At 41.2% G+C, this 15,575-nt stretch overlaps 1 protein-coding gene across 11 annotated transcripts in view; it reads left to right on the top strand.

The window, feature by feature from the left end:
• l(1)G0196 (inositol hexakisphosphate and diphosphoinositol-pentakisphosphate kinase) overlaps window positions 1-15,575 on the top strand; it is a 543,939-nt gene that overhangs the window by 224,739 nt on the left and 303,625 nt on the right. The gene's annotated exons all lie outside the window — the stretch shown is intronic.

Below are 15,575 nucleotides of genomic sequence, written 5' to 3'. Positions count from 1 at the left end.
GTATCTCTATGAAGGGCTGAAGGATACTGTTCGGTTGATTAAAAATATATGATTTATTGAATATTGAATTTTCACAACCGCATTGTACTCGAAATGATGATGATAGGCTATCACTCACTGACGAGTATGATTGTCTTCCTCAGATGTTACTGGTGAGTTTGCGAGTTCTTAGGTGACTGTGGAGGCCAATCCTCGAGTCACAAATTCTTTCACAGTGGTGGCAAACATTGCCAGTGTGGAGATCCAGTTGTTGAGGGTTTTTCATCCTGAGGAATGCCCGTTCTTTCCAAGCAATTCTTTTCTCAGTTTCAAATCTCCGGTTGTTGTTCGAAGTTCTTAGGACCTTAGTGGATACCAGGCGGTTAACTGCTTATGTTTCCCAGTTAGTGATGTTGATGTGGTATTTCTTCATGTCTGACTTTAGTACGTCAGAGGAAAGTACTCAACATAAACGTTCAATGTATTATGTTGTGTTCAGCACATATACTGTAGTAGTACATTCAGAAGAAATGTTAAGTACAAAACAAAAATGGCCAACCGGACACAAGTGGGATCCGAACGTGCATCCTTCGGATTTTGCTTCAGATGCTCTTACCACTTGAGGTATAGTGACCTAGGTCATATTTGTTCTGTTGGAAAGGATCTAAGCTAAAGGTCTGGCACTACTGCTGTCACAACTGTTACAAGTGAACTATGTAATGCGAGTGGAATGTATTTTTTTTTTAAGACTTTGTAAAATACGATATGATGTTTTATTTTTATTGAACTAACCTGTACTGTATAATGTTGTAACATAGGTATTTGTAAATAGTAGAATTCTGTCTATAGTTCCTGGAAAGATCCAGAAAGTTACATAACTTTTGTACAGGGTGTGTTATCTGTAACCTCAATTTTGTATTCTAATACATTGGTGACGCCTAACCTGTCGGTGAAGACATCAGGGAACTTATCGCAGAGTTTCCTAAGTTGATTGGCCTGCTCTTCGGGTAAGTGATTAAAATCAAAAGCCTTGGGTTCATCGGAATCTTCAGGAACAGCGCTAACGTGGCAAGGCAGAATAGGGGAGCGATCACACAGCTCAAATGTTCTTGCACAAAATTTAAAATGGAATCTGTTGAACTGGAGGTCTACAATCATGCCTGTTTTTGCAATAAAATTTGCACCCAATATGAATTGGCAGGACAAATCTTTTGCCACTAGCACTGGCATTTTCCAGGTGAAATCACGGACTCTAATCAGCCTATTCTTCTCCAATGTTTCTGGTTCCCAAACCACAAGGTGGTTATCGGCTTGTAGTGGACTATCGGATGTTGAACCGTAAGGTAGTCCTCCAATCTGTCCCACTTCCTGATTTACACTCTTGTTTTTCTTGGTTCGCTAATGCAAAAATTTTCACCACTTTCGATTTAAATCAGGCTTATTACCAGATACCCCTTGCCAAAGAATCCAAGCATCTCACTGCATTTGCAACCGATTGGAACCTATATGAATTCGAATGTGTCCCGTTTGGCCTGGCAACTGGAGCGGCCGTCCTTACACAGTTACTAGATTATGTCTTATCGGACATTAAGTTCAAGTTTCTTTATAATTACCTTGACGATCTCATAATTTTTTGCGAAACCTTCGAGGAACACCTACTCCATGTCAAGGAAGTGCTTGAAAGACTGCGTAAAGCCGGTCTAACCCTCAAGGCATCCAAGGTTTCCTTCGCACAACCCCAGATGTCCTTCTTAGGACATATTGTGTCGGGGAGGGGTGTCTCAATCGATCAGTCTCGTACTGCCGCCATCCAGAATTTTCCCCCTCCAAAGGACGTCAAGGCTGTAGCTAGATTCATTGGCATGGTGAATTTCTTTCGCAAATTCATTCCTAATTTTGCTGAACGTGCAGCTCCATTGAACGATTTGAGAAGAAAGGATGCCAAATTTGTGTGGGGTGATGCCCAACGTGAAGCCTTCATGGACTTGAAATCTGCCTTATGTAACACCCCTGTACTGGCTATGCCAGACTTTTCTAAACGCTTCATCCTTCAGACTGACGCCTCTTCCTCAGGCATATCCGGAGTTCTTCTACAGGAATTTCAAGAAGGGCGTCGTCCTATTTCTTATGCTTCCCGTGCCCTGAATCCTGCTGAGCGCAATTATTCCATTTATGAGTTGGAAGCCCTGGCTGTTGTCTTCTCCTTAGAACGCTTCAGAATGTACCTGGAACATCTCCCTTTCGATCTGGAAACTGACAATCAGGCGTTGAGTTGGGTACTGGCCAAGCCGCGAAAGACCGGTCGTCTAGCACGATGGGCAGTGCGCATCTCAGCCTTCCAATTTGAAGCCCGCCACATTCGTGGCACGGAAAAGGTTGTGGCTGATGGCCTCAGTAGAATGTTCCATCCAGACAGCTCTGACCATCAATCCGAGCCAGTAGACTCGTCTCCCGAACAAGTATCAGCTTTTGTCAATGTAGTTCTCACTGACTCTCCCTTCCTTTTCAAGGATATTGCCAAACATCAAGAGGATGATCCTGAGTTAAAAGCCATTGTCGACAGGATTAAATCCGGTGAGCATGTTAAGCCCTATATTCTTAAGAATGGTGTCTTGTGTTGTCCTGCTCGTGGTCGCAGAGACCCCAAAATTGTAGTCCCAACTAACCTGGTCCCGGCTCTCTTCAAATACTTTCATGAATCCCCAGTGGGCGGTCATCTGGGCGTTTTCAAAACAAGAGAAAAAATCCGTAACCACTTTATTTGGAAATCCATGGATAGTGAGATCCGTACCCTTGTCAAGTCCTGTAAGATTTGCAACATCAGTAAACCTGCTCCGAATACTCGTCTAGGTCTCTTGTCTTCTGAGCAAGCTTCCCGCCCCACGGAAAAACTGTTCATAGACTATATTGGTCCTTTCCCGAGATCTCGGAATGGTCATCGTTTCATACTTGTGTATGTTGACGCCTTTTCGCGTTTTACGTGGCTGTTCCCCACTCGGATGGCTAACGCCAACACCACCATCTCATGCTTGAAACAGATACTCGCCTCGTTTGGACCCTGTCAATTCTTGGTAAGTGATAACGCAAGAGCCTTTACTTCTGCCCAGTTCCGGAATTTCTGTTTTGATCTATCCATTGCTCATGTAACCACTACCCCGTATTACCCGAAGCCAAATTATGCTGAGAGAGTGAATCGTAACCTGCGATCTGCCCTCATCGCTTATCACTCCTCAGACCACTCCAAGTGGGATTCCTCGTTGAATTGGTAGTCATTTGCATTTAACACTGCTGTCCATGAAAGCCACAAGCAAACCCCTGCTTCGTTAATGTTGGCTTTTACTCCAAATTCTCCTCTATCTAACCTATGGTCAATTAATGATCTTCTGCCCGACGATGTCAGCCCAGAAAAGATCTGAGCTAATTGGCACCGTGCACAAAAAAACTTGAAGGTTTATTACGCTAAGGTCCAGCGTAATTACAACCACGGGCGAAGACCGCACAATCTCTCTGTGGGTGACCAGGTGTTTATTAGAACACATCCCGTCAGTAGTGCTGCGGACCATGTTATCAGTAAGTTGGCCCCCAGGTTTCGAGGTCCCTGCACCATCTTAAAGTTCCTTACCCCGGTGACATTATTGGTGAGCGATCCCGAAAGGAAAAGGATCAGCAGAGTACATCTCTCCCAGATCAAGGTACCTTAAGTCTGGTAGGGAAGGGTAAATACCATTGTTGGTGACCTTGTAGATTTAGTTGTTAGTTATTTGTAAGAATTTAGTTATAAAATAATTTTATTGTGAGGTTATTTATAAGGTTTTAGTTATAAGATCATAATAAGTTTGATTGTAAGTTTGTTGTAAGTAATTGTGTAAGTGAATACTTTAGGTATCCTCTAGTGTAATAGATTTAGTATTATAAGTTAGGTAAGTTTTAGTTTAGGGTCACTACTTGGAATTTTCTTCCCCTTACTGTCAGGTTTAGGCACCCTCCTGTAGTTTCTTTTCACCCCCACCATAATCTTGTCACGTGAATTGTAGATAGCAGTGCTTACCCCGGGGCTAGTGCCCTAATCCCTGGTGTGCGAGGGAGAGTCCCTACTGCATACTTATTAAGTCACCCATCAGGTGACTCTACGCGAGATCTTGAGCCCAGCAGCTTACTTTTACCTCAAAGTATTCCCCTGTCTGCTGCGGTTTGTGTGTGTTACAGTGGCTGCAGTGACCAGCTTCTTCGGACAGCAACCTGAAGTGCCAAATTGGGAGGCACACTGTGTGCCTTGGGCGTCACCATCCGGCACCACTATCCTGCGGGGAACATCCTATTGGTGGCAGGCGGACTAAACGGTGTCTCACCCCGGCTTATTTGGTGCAAGAGACCACTGAACTGCATCTCACTTAGGTGTCGGGTTGGACTGACATTGAATGGAGGCTGGCGGCAAACGGCCGTGTCGGCAGCCGCATCATCAGCAAGAACCTGTGGCCTAGCTGTGCTGTGACTGTTGTGGGAAAGTAGTCCAAAAGTGTTAGCAACAAGTGAGAAGTTTTGGTATTTCTAACACTTGGCAGAAAGTATGGTGTACTTGATTTGGTGGACAGACTACAAATTGTCTAATCATCTGTGAAAGAAGGCATTTTGAAGTGCAATGTGAAAATCCATGTGGATTTTGTGATATTTATATTATTTTTGAAAATTATGTGACAGTTTGTGTTGTTGGTTATGACAAAGTTAACTTCAAGAAATCAGGTGTGTTAAAGTAATGTACCTTTACTATCGGTACTGTGTGAAAACGTTCTATCGCTTGCTCCCCAGTGAGGTTATATTATTGGTCGAGCAGGGCTCGACTTTTGGGGGGGGAGGAAGATGTTACAAGTGAACTATGTAATGCGAGTGGAATGTATTTTTTTTTGAAGACTTTGTTTGTAAAATACGATATGATGTTTTATTTTTATTGACCTAACCTGTACTGTATAATGTTGTACCCTAGGCATTTGTAAATAGTAGAATTCTGTCTATAGTTCCTGGAAAGATCCAGAAAGTTACATAACTTTTGTACAGGGTGTGTTACTTTGTTGGTATGTGTTCTAGAAAATGTGTTCTGTCTATTCTGGAAAAATACGACTTTCGCGATCATGCTTATTCTAGAATGTTAGTCAATATAGTGAGCGAGGCAGTGTTCGAATTAATTCTGTATCCTGAATTCTGTCGGTCTTGGTTTATCGGTCTGCGAGAAGCCTATCTGGTCGACGTCCCCCGGCTTCCGGAATGGCACTCTCCTCGGGTAAGCACTCTTGAATTCCATTCCTGCTAAAATTTCCGTAATGTTCCGATTTGCTTTTCATACAGGAGTCTGCCCTAACCTCGCCTAGATTCACCAAATTAGTTACTTATGACGCCTTAGTTTTTCAGCTGGATTTACCTGTTCGTTTCCGAGGCATTCCCTTTTCTTGTTTCACTAAAATATGTACAGTGAAACTCTGTTAAGAAGTTTTTCAAGGGACTGCAAAAAAAAACTTCTTAAGCAGGAAACTTCTTAAAAGGGGTAATGCCCAAAAACTTATTCTGTACTTTGAAATACATGTGAAACACACAGCCAACAGATTTCTTTGTTTGTGAACAATACCGAAAGGCCGATATATAAGAGCTGCTTACAGAAAGCCACAATATAAAAATTCGATTATCATGACAATATTTTTAGAGATAAAGTAAAATAATTGAACATACCATATTATAAATATATTTGATAAGAGAAGGGAACATATTAAGTTATATAAAAACGTTGCAAAGTTTGATTATTTTAGCAGGCAGAACCATATTCTTCCACACTTCCCTTTCCTCCGAACTTACACTCTCTGCTTCGCAACAAATTGTTTTGTAAACGAAAACCAAAAACCCCATGGCACTACAGCCCTTGAAGGGCCTTGGCCTACCAAGCGACCGCTGCTCAGCCCGAAGGCCTGCCGATTACGAGGTGTCGTGTGGTCAGCACGACTAATCCTCTCGGCCGTTATTCTTGGCTTTCTAGACCGGGGTCGCTATCTCACTGTCAGATAGCTTCTCAATTCTAATCACGTAGGCTGAGTGGACCTCGAACCAGCCCCAGGTCCAGGTAAAAATCTCAGACCTGGCCGGGAATCGAACACGGGGCCTCCGTGTAAGAGGCAGGCACGCTACCCCTACACCACGGGGCCGGCTTTGTAAACGATGCCGGCTCGATTTTTAAAGCGTTCCAGCCACCCGCTCGACGCGGTAAAAGGTACCCTTAATTTGCATGAGGCTTTCTCCTGCACAATAGTCCCACTGAAAGGTATGTTTAAACTTTGCTGCTGTTTAAACCATATTAGCAGAACTTGTTCTATTTCATCGTACTTTTCAGATTTAACTTCCTTACAATTTGCTGAAGTATTCCCTGCAGAAGCAGAGATCTCTTCTTTCTTCGCTATAATACCGTTCAAAGTAGACGGCGGCATCCCCAGCTCCTTTGCCAAAGCAACACGAGAAAGTGTAGATGACGCCACTTTCCTTATAATCTCCGCTTTGTCTTTTATTGTTAGTGCCATTCGCTTGATCTCTTTCCTCTGAGTTGCGCTCATTTTCACTTAAAAAAAGCTTGTACGTTGATATTACAAGTACAACTAACTTCACCGACTCCTATTCATACTAATTACGACGCTACACTATGCTTGACAATCCGTAGCTTAGGCTTACAAGAAGCAAAGACAAGACGTGTACTACAGTTTGTTAGCATGTGCTTTCTATCTTCCTCACACCCCTGACACCTGCTTCAAGGATAACGGCGGCAAATAGGAAATCTAGCAACTTACTCTTCTTAGATTCTTAGAACCTAGGCCTAAATCGCCCCTGCATTCCTACTGGTTGTCACGGCAACGGGCGTAGTTTCTGGCTGTTTCACAAGTACCGCATGGCCAAGCCAGTATTGAGTTTATTTTCCCGCTTCAATCCTCTTCATGCTATAGGTAATGAAGAAAAGAAACACAGGTTCGAAGTTGCAGAAATTAGTGCATGGAAATGTATCTGGGGTATTACGTGGTAGAGATAAAGGCGCAGTAGCAACGCTAGCACATCTAAACGTAAACAGTTTCTTTCCCCGCGAGAATTTTATTTCATGTCTCCTCATCCTTGTGCTACGTTCTAATAATGCGATGTAATAATTACGAGTGACACGACAATACAATGTTTAGCTCGTATAAAGGTAAAATTAAAAATAACTTTCAATTTTATGCCAACACGTGGTATTGCAATGCCTATGTGTGCCTCCCTCAACACCCAGTTGGCTATCAACATTCGTTCAACTTCGTAAACGATCGGGATCTTTCGGCCGGCTGTTTGGCGGCATGTGTATCAGCTGGCTGCTGGCAAATCGGCTGTTTCCTGCATAGAGTCGCAAAGTTGTTTTTATTCACCTCACTAATATTAGACACGGAAAATCTTATCAGTTTAGTTCAAAAAAGTAATTTCCTCTACGGCAGGGCCCATAAGTATTATTGCAACAACGCAAGACAGAATGCCTGGAAGGAAATAAGCAAGGGAGTGAAAAATCAGACAGGTTAGAATATTCAGTTTTGTGGTAGGTTAACAGTAATGTTGTGGACAAATGCACTTTACGGTTTTTAATTAATGTTTAGGCCATCTCAATTAATGACTTCACCCTGTCGCGGCCCGCAAATTACTGCATTAAAGTTTTATCAAATCATCCATTGCGTACTTTATGTTTCTTGCGTAGAATCCCGTTCGATTTTATTCCGCTAGATGGAACGGTGGAGTGGAAATTTTGACTGATGGGTTCGATTCGATTCCACAAGTCGAGAGTGAGCATCTGCTGTCCGTGTTGTCATAGCGTGACGTCATATGGCCGTGGCAGGCCCGCACATGTTCCGTGACACCAGACACACACCGCGAGCGCGAACGGTCTAACACAGGGTACAACTTGCGCGGAGACCAGTGGGTTCTAACCACGGGCTGCTTTGAGCGGACGTTTTCTATCTCAAGGGGCTCTAAAATCTGAACTGTTTAAGCGGGAAATTTATTTACAACAGAACACTTTAAACGGGAAAAATATACATATATCTTAATGCAACTGATCAAGGGACCAAGAATATCACACTTCTTAGGCGGGAAAACTTCTTATGCAGGAACTTCTTAACCGAGTTTCACTGTATATTGTAGTTTAACATTTTTTCTCTTGGGGGTTGCCTCTGGTAGTTCTGTATCACTTGAGGTGCTCTAGATTTTGGATAACCTGTAAATTGCATTATACTACTGCATTGGTAACTAGATGTATAGTTAATTTGAAATTTGAATTTACACTGGTACGAAATAAGCTAAGTATATCACTGAACTTATAGCTCATAACTTGGAATGTATTTGTAAAATTATTTTGTAAATAATATTTTTCAAATCTAAGGATCACAGGGATTTATTTCGGAATCCGCTATCTAAGCCGTGTCCATGCCTTTGGTAGGTTCCCAGCCCTTCCATCTTCCCGTTTTGTCGTTCACTAGTTGGCCCTACTGATATTTACGTACTTGTTTTGTTGGAGATCCGCGTAATGCTAGCTACTGTTTTTCCGAGTGTGTAGTGTTTTCTTATATTGTGTATTGTACTCTTACTTTCCCCTTTTAACTGTGTTTGTGCCTTGTTTGGTGTTACCACTGTAGTAGAGGGAACAACAACTGTAGAGTGTACTCAAGTCGCCCACTTGTGTGCGGTTGGCCAATTTTGTTCTGTATGTAACATCTCTTTGGAATGTACTATATTTACTAAATACTTCTGGTTGCCTTCAATAACACATAGTGCTCATAATGCTTCAGTAGTACCAACATCTTTTCCCTTGGTACTGTTATATACCTTTTCTAGATCTAAGAAACATTCCTCTCATAACATTTTTCTGTTTCTTGGTGTACACTGAAAATCTTGTCCTGACAGCCCTTCCGTGCTATGAAACTTCACTAGTTTTCATCCATCTTATACTCCATCTGCAACTTTTTCTAAAATATCTGTAATATTCTACTCATCATTGTCATCATTGGGTGTAGTATACAAGTTCCCTTCATGTTTGTCCTTGCTTCTCTCATTACTTTCTTCCAATCATGTCCTCTCTCTCTTCAACTTTACTATGAAGAGATCAGTCCAATTTTCCTCTGGGTCTGCTCACTGGTCATTTTCTTTTTACTTCTTTTTTTCATATTCCCTTCTTGCAGTCCTGTTGGTGCTCATTCTTTTTTACATTGCCACACCACTTCAGTCTGGCCTTCTGGATATTTTATCTTCTATTTTTTTGTTCCTGATCTTGTCTTTCCTGGTCTTCTTCTTCATTCCTGGAGCTTGAAGTTTTGCATTGTCTTGCTGCATTACCGTGGTAGTTTCCAGGCTATATGCAAGAATGGGGGTATAATAGGATTTACATAGTGTCATCTTTGCTTTCAGCTATACTTGTTTATCCCACACCAGTTGTCTTACTTGCTGGTAAAAATTGTGTTGCCTAGCTAATTCAATTTATAATATTCTACTGATGGAAGAAATAACTCGGCGGTTGTTCCCTTGCATGCATTACTACTTTTATTTCATCAGAAGGTACTTTACCAAATCATAAATTGGTGAACTCATTTCATCTCTGCCTTGTCACTATCTTTCATGATTTCTGGTTGAATTTAGTCCACTCCTACTGCAGTATGATGCTGTTCTCCATTTACTAATATTTCTACTTTTTAAATTTTCTGTTAGAACAGTAAGACATTATCACCATATTATGAAAGTATCACAATTAGGTAATGTTGAACTAGGGGCTGCCTAGCTGAGGTAGTAAAGGCGTGCTCAGTTCACCTGGAAGAACGTGGGTTCAGTTCCCCATAAGGATGTCAAGAAAGTTAAGAAATAAGATTTCCATATCTGGGGGTGCACATTGCCTTGGAATTCAATCATCCTACACAAAAAATTAGTACCGGGTTAATTCCTGGGGGCAAAGACGGCCGGACATAGAGCTAACCACTCTACCCCACCAACTAGAGTTAACGGATAGTAGAAGCCTTTACTTTCCAACCCTCCAGGGACCTTCATGGCCTGTACGGAGATGACTTTGCTTTTTGCTGAACTACTCAGCAAAACATCATGCCGAAGATAATTTGTCTCTCCTTCAAGACTTGCAAGTGCAGCAATGTAAGGATCACACTGTTAATGAATATTCTATTGACAACTCAGATCTCAGAATTATATACATAAATTCAAGAAGATTGCATCTTAAGATAGACAAAATCGAAGCTGAGCTACACCAAGTCAATAAAGTTGATATCTTAGTAATCAGTGAGACCTGGCTGAATGAATACGAGGTCCTGTATTATAACCTACAAAATGATTCTGCCTACAATATAATTTGAGCTAAAATATTATCTGATTGTTGTTATACATACATACATACATACATACATACATACATACATACATACATTATCATTATAGACTGTTATGCCTTTCAGCGTTCAGTCTGCAAGCCTCTGAGAATTTACTAAACGTCGCCACAATCCTCGGTTTACAACTAGTGTTGTGGCCTCATTTAGTTCTATACCTCTTATCTTTAAATCGTTAGAAACCGAGTCTAACCATCGTCATCTTGGCCTACCTCTACTTCTCTTACCCTCCATAGCAGAGTCCATTATTCTCCTAGGTAACCTATCCTCCTCCATTCGCCTCACATGACCCCACCACCGAAGCCGGTTTATGCGTACAGCTTCATCCATCGAGTTCATTCCTAAATTAGCCTTTATCTCCTCATTCCAAGTACCCTCCTGCCATTGTTCCCACCTGTTTGTACCAGCAATCATTCTTGCTACTTTCATGTCCGTTACTTCTAACTTATGAATAAGATATCGTGAGTCTACCCAGCTTTCGCTCCCGTAAAGCAAAGTTGGTCTGAAAACAGACCGATGTAAAGATAGTTTCGTCTGGGAGCTGACTTCCTTCTTACAGAATACTGTTGATCGCAGCTGCGAGCTCACTGCATTAGCTTTACTACAACTTGATTCAATCTCACTTACTATATTACCATCCTGGGAGAACACACAACCTAAATACTTGAAATTATCTACCTATTCTAGCTTTGTATCACCAATCTGACATTCATTTCTGTTGAATTGCTTACCTACTGACATCAATTTAGTCTTCGAGAGGCTAATTTTCATACCATACTCATTGCACCTATTTTCAAGTTCCAAGATATTGGGCTACAGGCTTTCGGCACAGTCTGCCATTAAGACCAAGTCGTCAGCATAGGCCAGACTGCTTACTACATTTCCACCTAACTGAATCCCTCCCTGCCATTTTATACCTTTCAGCAGATGATCCATGTAAACTACGAACAGTAAAGGTGAAAGATTACAGCCTTGTCTAACCCCTGTAAGTTATCTGAACCAAGAACTCATTCTACCATCAATTCTCACTGAAGCCCAATTGTCAACATAAATGCCTTTGATTGATTTTAATAATCTACCTTTAATTCCATAGTCCCCCAGTATAGTAAACATCTTTTCCCTCGGTACACTGTCATATGCTTTCTCTAGATCTACGAAACATAAATACAACTACCTATTCCTCTCGTAGCATTTTTCAGTTACCTGGCACATACTGAAAATCTGATCCTGACAGCCTCTCTGTGGTCTGAAACCACACTGATTTTCATCAAACTTCCTCTCAACGACTGATCGCACCCTCCCTTCCAAGATGCCAGTGAATACTTTGCCTGGTATACTAATCAATGAGATACCTCGATAGTTGTTGCAATCCTTCCTGTTCCCTTGTTTATAGATAGGTGCAATTACTGCTTACCTTACCAACACTCCATGCTAATTTTACTACTCTATGAAGCCATTTCATCCCACCCTTCCCACTATACTTCACCATTTCAGGTCTAATTTCATCTATTCCTGGAGTTTATTTACCATCCTTTCCACTTCCTCAAGCATAATTTCCCCATCATCATTCTCCTTCTCCCCATGAGCTTGGCTGTTCACAACACCACCAGGATGATTTCCTTTTACATTGAGAAGATGTTCAAAATATTCCCTCCACTTCTCCAGTGATTCCCTGGGATCTATTATGAGTTCGCCTGAATTACTCAAAACACTATTCATTTCCTTTTTCCCTCCCTTCCTAAGATTCTTTATTACTGTCCAGAAAGGTTTCCCTGCTGCTTGACCTAGCCTTTCCAGGTTGTTACCAAAATCTTCCCACGACTTCTTTTTTGGATTCAGCAACTATTTGTTTCCCTCTCTTTATTTCATCTACGTACAAATCCCTGTCTGCCTCTGCCCTTGTTTGGAGCCATTTCTGATAAGCCTTCTTTTTACGTTTACAAGCTGCTCTCACTTCATCATTCCACCAAGATGTTCGCCTTTTCCCATCTTTACACACAGTTGTTCCTAGGCATTCCCTTGCTGTTTCTACTACAGCATCCCTGTATGCCACCCATTCACTTTCTATATCCTGAACCTGCTTACTGTCTACTGTTCGAAACTTCTCACTAATCAGATCCGTGTACTTCTGTCTAATTTCCTCGTCCTGGAGATTTTCTACCCTTATTCGTTTGCAGACAGATTTCACTTTCTCTACCGTAGGCCTAGAAATACTTAGTTCACTACAGATCAGATAGTGGTCTGTATCATCAAAAAATCCCCGGAAAACTCGTACATTCCTAACAGATTTCCTGAATTCGAAGTCTGTTAAGATATAGTCTATTATGGATCTGGTTCCCCTAGCCTCCCATGTGTAGCGGTGAATAGCCTTATGCTTGAAGAATGTATTCGTAACAGCTAAACCCATACTAGCACAGAAGTCCAGCAAACGCTTCCCATTCCCAATAGCTTCCATATCTTCCCCACATTTACCAATCACCCTTTCGTATCCTTCAGTTCTATTCCCAACTCTCGCATTGAAATCGCCCATTAGCACTATTCTAACCTGCTGTTGACCCTGACCACGATGTCACTCAATGCTTCATAAAACTTGTCAACTTCATTCTCATCTGCACCCTCACAGGGTGAATACGGGGACACAATTCTAGTCCTCATTCCTCCAACTGACAATTGTACCCACATCATTCGCTCATTTACGTGCCTAACAGAAACTATGTTGCGTGCAATGGTATTCCTGATAAAGAGCCCTACCCCAGACTCTGCCCTTCCCTTTCTAACACCTGTCAAGTATACTTTATAATCTCCTATCTCTTCCTCGTTATCTCCCCTTACCCGAATATCCCTTAACTCCTAGCACATCCGGATTCATCCTGTTAGCTGACTCAGCCATTTCTACTTTCTTTCTTCCATAAGCCCCATTAATATTGATAGCTCACCATCGAATTCCATTTCGTTTGCCAAGTTGTTTCCAAGGAGTCCTTCGCTTGTCAAATGGGAGTGGGACTCAGTTACTCCCGTAGGTCCGAGGCTTGTTTAAAATGTTCTGAACTCGGTAAGTTCGTGAAGCAGGATGCTACCCTACTTGCACATAGTCCCAGTGAGGATCTCTCCTCTAACGGGTTATGGACCACCGGTGAATTGTATAGTCCTAGCCGCCTGAGCACAAGGAGGGCCATGACTCAGAATATGCTCGAGATGCCCACTCCCATTCCATAGCAACTTGTATCCCGACTCTCAGGACCACTTACTAGGCCAGTCAGTCGTTGCCCATGGTTCACGAACTAGGACGTGACTACAGTAACCCACACCATTATCCATAAATTATTTCAATTACATATAATCCGATATACTTTCTCTTAGGAATTCAAAATTATAAAAATTAGTTATTCTCTTTAGTCTCAGTGACTACAGTAACCCACAAACATGATCCATATTTTTGTTATAAAGAACAAAATTAACAAGGTCCACAAGAACCGTCAGAGGAGATTCAGTATATGGCATTGTTGAAAAATCTACAGTCCTCATGTGACTACTTCACCAGATATTTATATGACCTAGAACAGGTTTTTCCAAACTTAGACTAAACCAACATTCATATTTTCACCGTGCCACCAAGTAATATCGAAGGATTTTCAATGCTCAAATGTAAAATACCATTATTTTATCACCTAATATTAGCAACTAAAGATTATACAGTACAACTAATTATTGTGGTTGGTATATTTTGGTCATATTTTATTAAATGCTAAATTATCTTTTATTAAATGTTAAATATGACTAATACATGGTTTCCCTGTAAATATTTATTATAAATTTTGTATAACCTCAAATGCGTATTGTGTACAAGTTTAACCTCAAAATCTATATAGTCGAAAGCGGTAGAAAATCAAATCTAATCATAATCTCTTTATTTGCAAATGAGGTGTCTACCTCGGTGGCAAATGGTACACTAAAATACATTATTGTCACGCACGAAATATTAAATTAACAAGAGAAGAAGACTTTCCTATAATACAAAATATACAATTTACGCTAACAATTTTTTCTATTAAACACACAGCTCATCCTTAATAAATTTATATTGTTTACAAAATTCTACTTATAATATCTCTTGTACTACTTATAAATATAGTCAACTGATATACAGTATGTGTAATTACTTCTTTTTCTTTTTTTTTTTTTTGCTAGTTGTTTTATGTCGCACTAACACAGATAGGTCTTATGGCAACGATGGGACAGGAAGGGGCTAGGCGGGGGAAGGAAGCGGCCGTGGCCTTAATTAAGGTACAGCCCCAGCATTTGCCTGGTGTGAAAATCGGAAACCACGGAAAACCATCTTCTGGGCTGCCGACAGTGGGGTTCGAACCTACTATCTCCCGAATACTGGATACTGGCCGCACTTAAGCAACTGCAGCTATCGAGCTTGGTGGAGTTACTTCCAATGATACTATACAACTGGTATAAGATAAAGCTTTACATTGTATTTATTTACATTTTTTTTTTTTTTTTTTTTAACCATTCTGGAACCTAAGTAGCATAACGACCTGCTGCATCTTAACCAGAGTTCCTGAAGGGCCTTCATAGCTACCGTAGCGGTCCCAGGGCCCTCGAAGTCCCCACTGTACTTCACCCCTACAGGCAGTCCCCTACTTTGGCTGTCCAAACTCCTTAGTCCAGGGGATGGAATTAATTTAATCACACACATTTTTTTATTTACAATAACCTGCATTGGTCGAATGCCCTCTAACACTTCATTTATTTTCTCTGTTGCTGTTTATTCTCTTCTTGAATATCTGTACAGATTTTGGAAAAGGATCAAACACTACCCCTGGTAAACTGTTCCAATCCTTCACACCCTTCCCAGTGAATGAAAATTTACCCCAATCGCTTCTGCTAAAATTCCTTCTAATTTTATACTTGTGGTCTGCCCTGCCAATAAAATTATTTTCCAACGGAAGCCTCTCACGGATATCTCTCCATGCTTCTTCTCTTGTTTAGGCTGTATATAATCCTATAAGTCTAGTTTTCTCCCTTCTCTTACTTAAAGTTTCCCACCCAAGTTCCTTTAACATTTCTGATACACTACTCTTTCTCCTGAAATCCCCTGTTACAAATCTTGCTGCTTTCCTCTGCACACTATCTATTTCTTTTATTAGGTATTCTTGGTGAGGATCCCAA

Source organism: Anabrus simplex, chromosome 5 (assembly GCF_040414725.1).
Source record: "Anabrus simplex isolate iqAnaSimp1 chromosome 5, ASM4041472v1, whole genome shotgun sequence".
NCBI lineage: Eukaryota > Metazoa > Arthropoda > Insecta > Orthoptera > Tettigoniidae > Anabrus > Anabrus simplex.
Note: the sequence above shows the minus strand (reverse complement) of the source record. Positions and strands in the feature narration are given on the sequence as shown.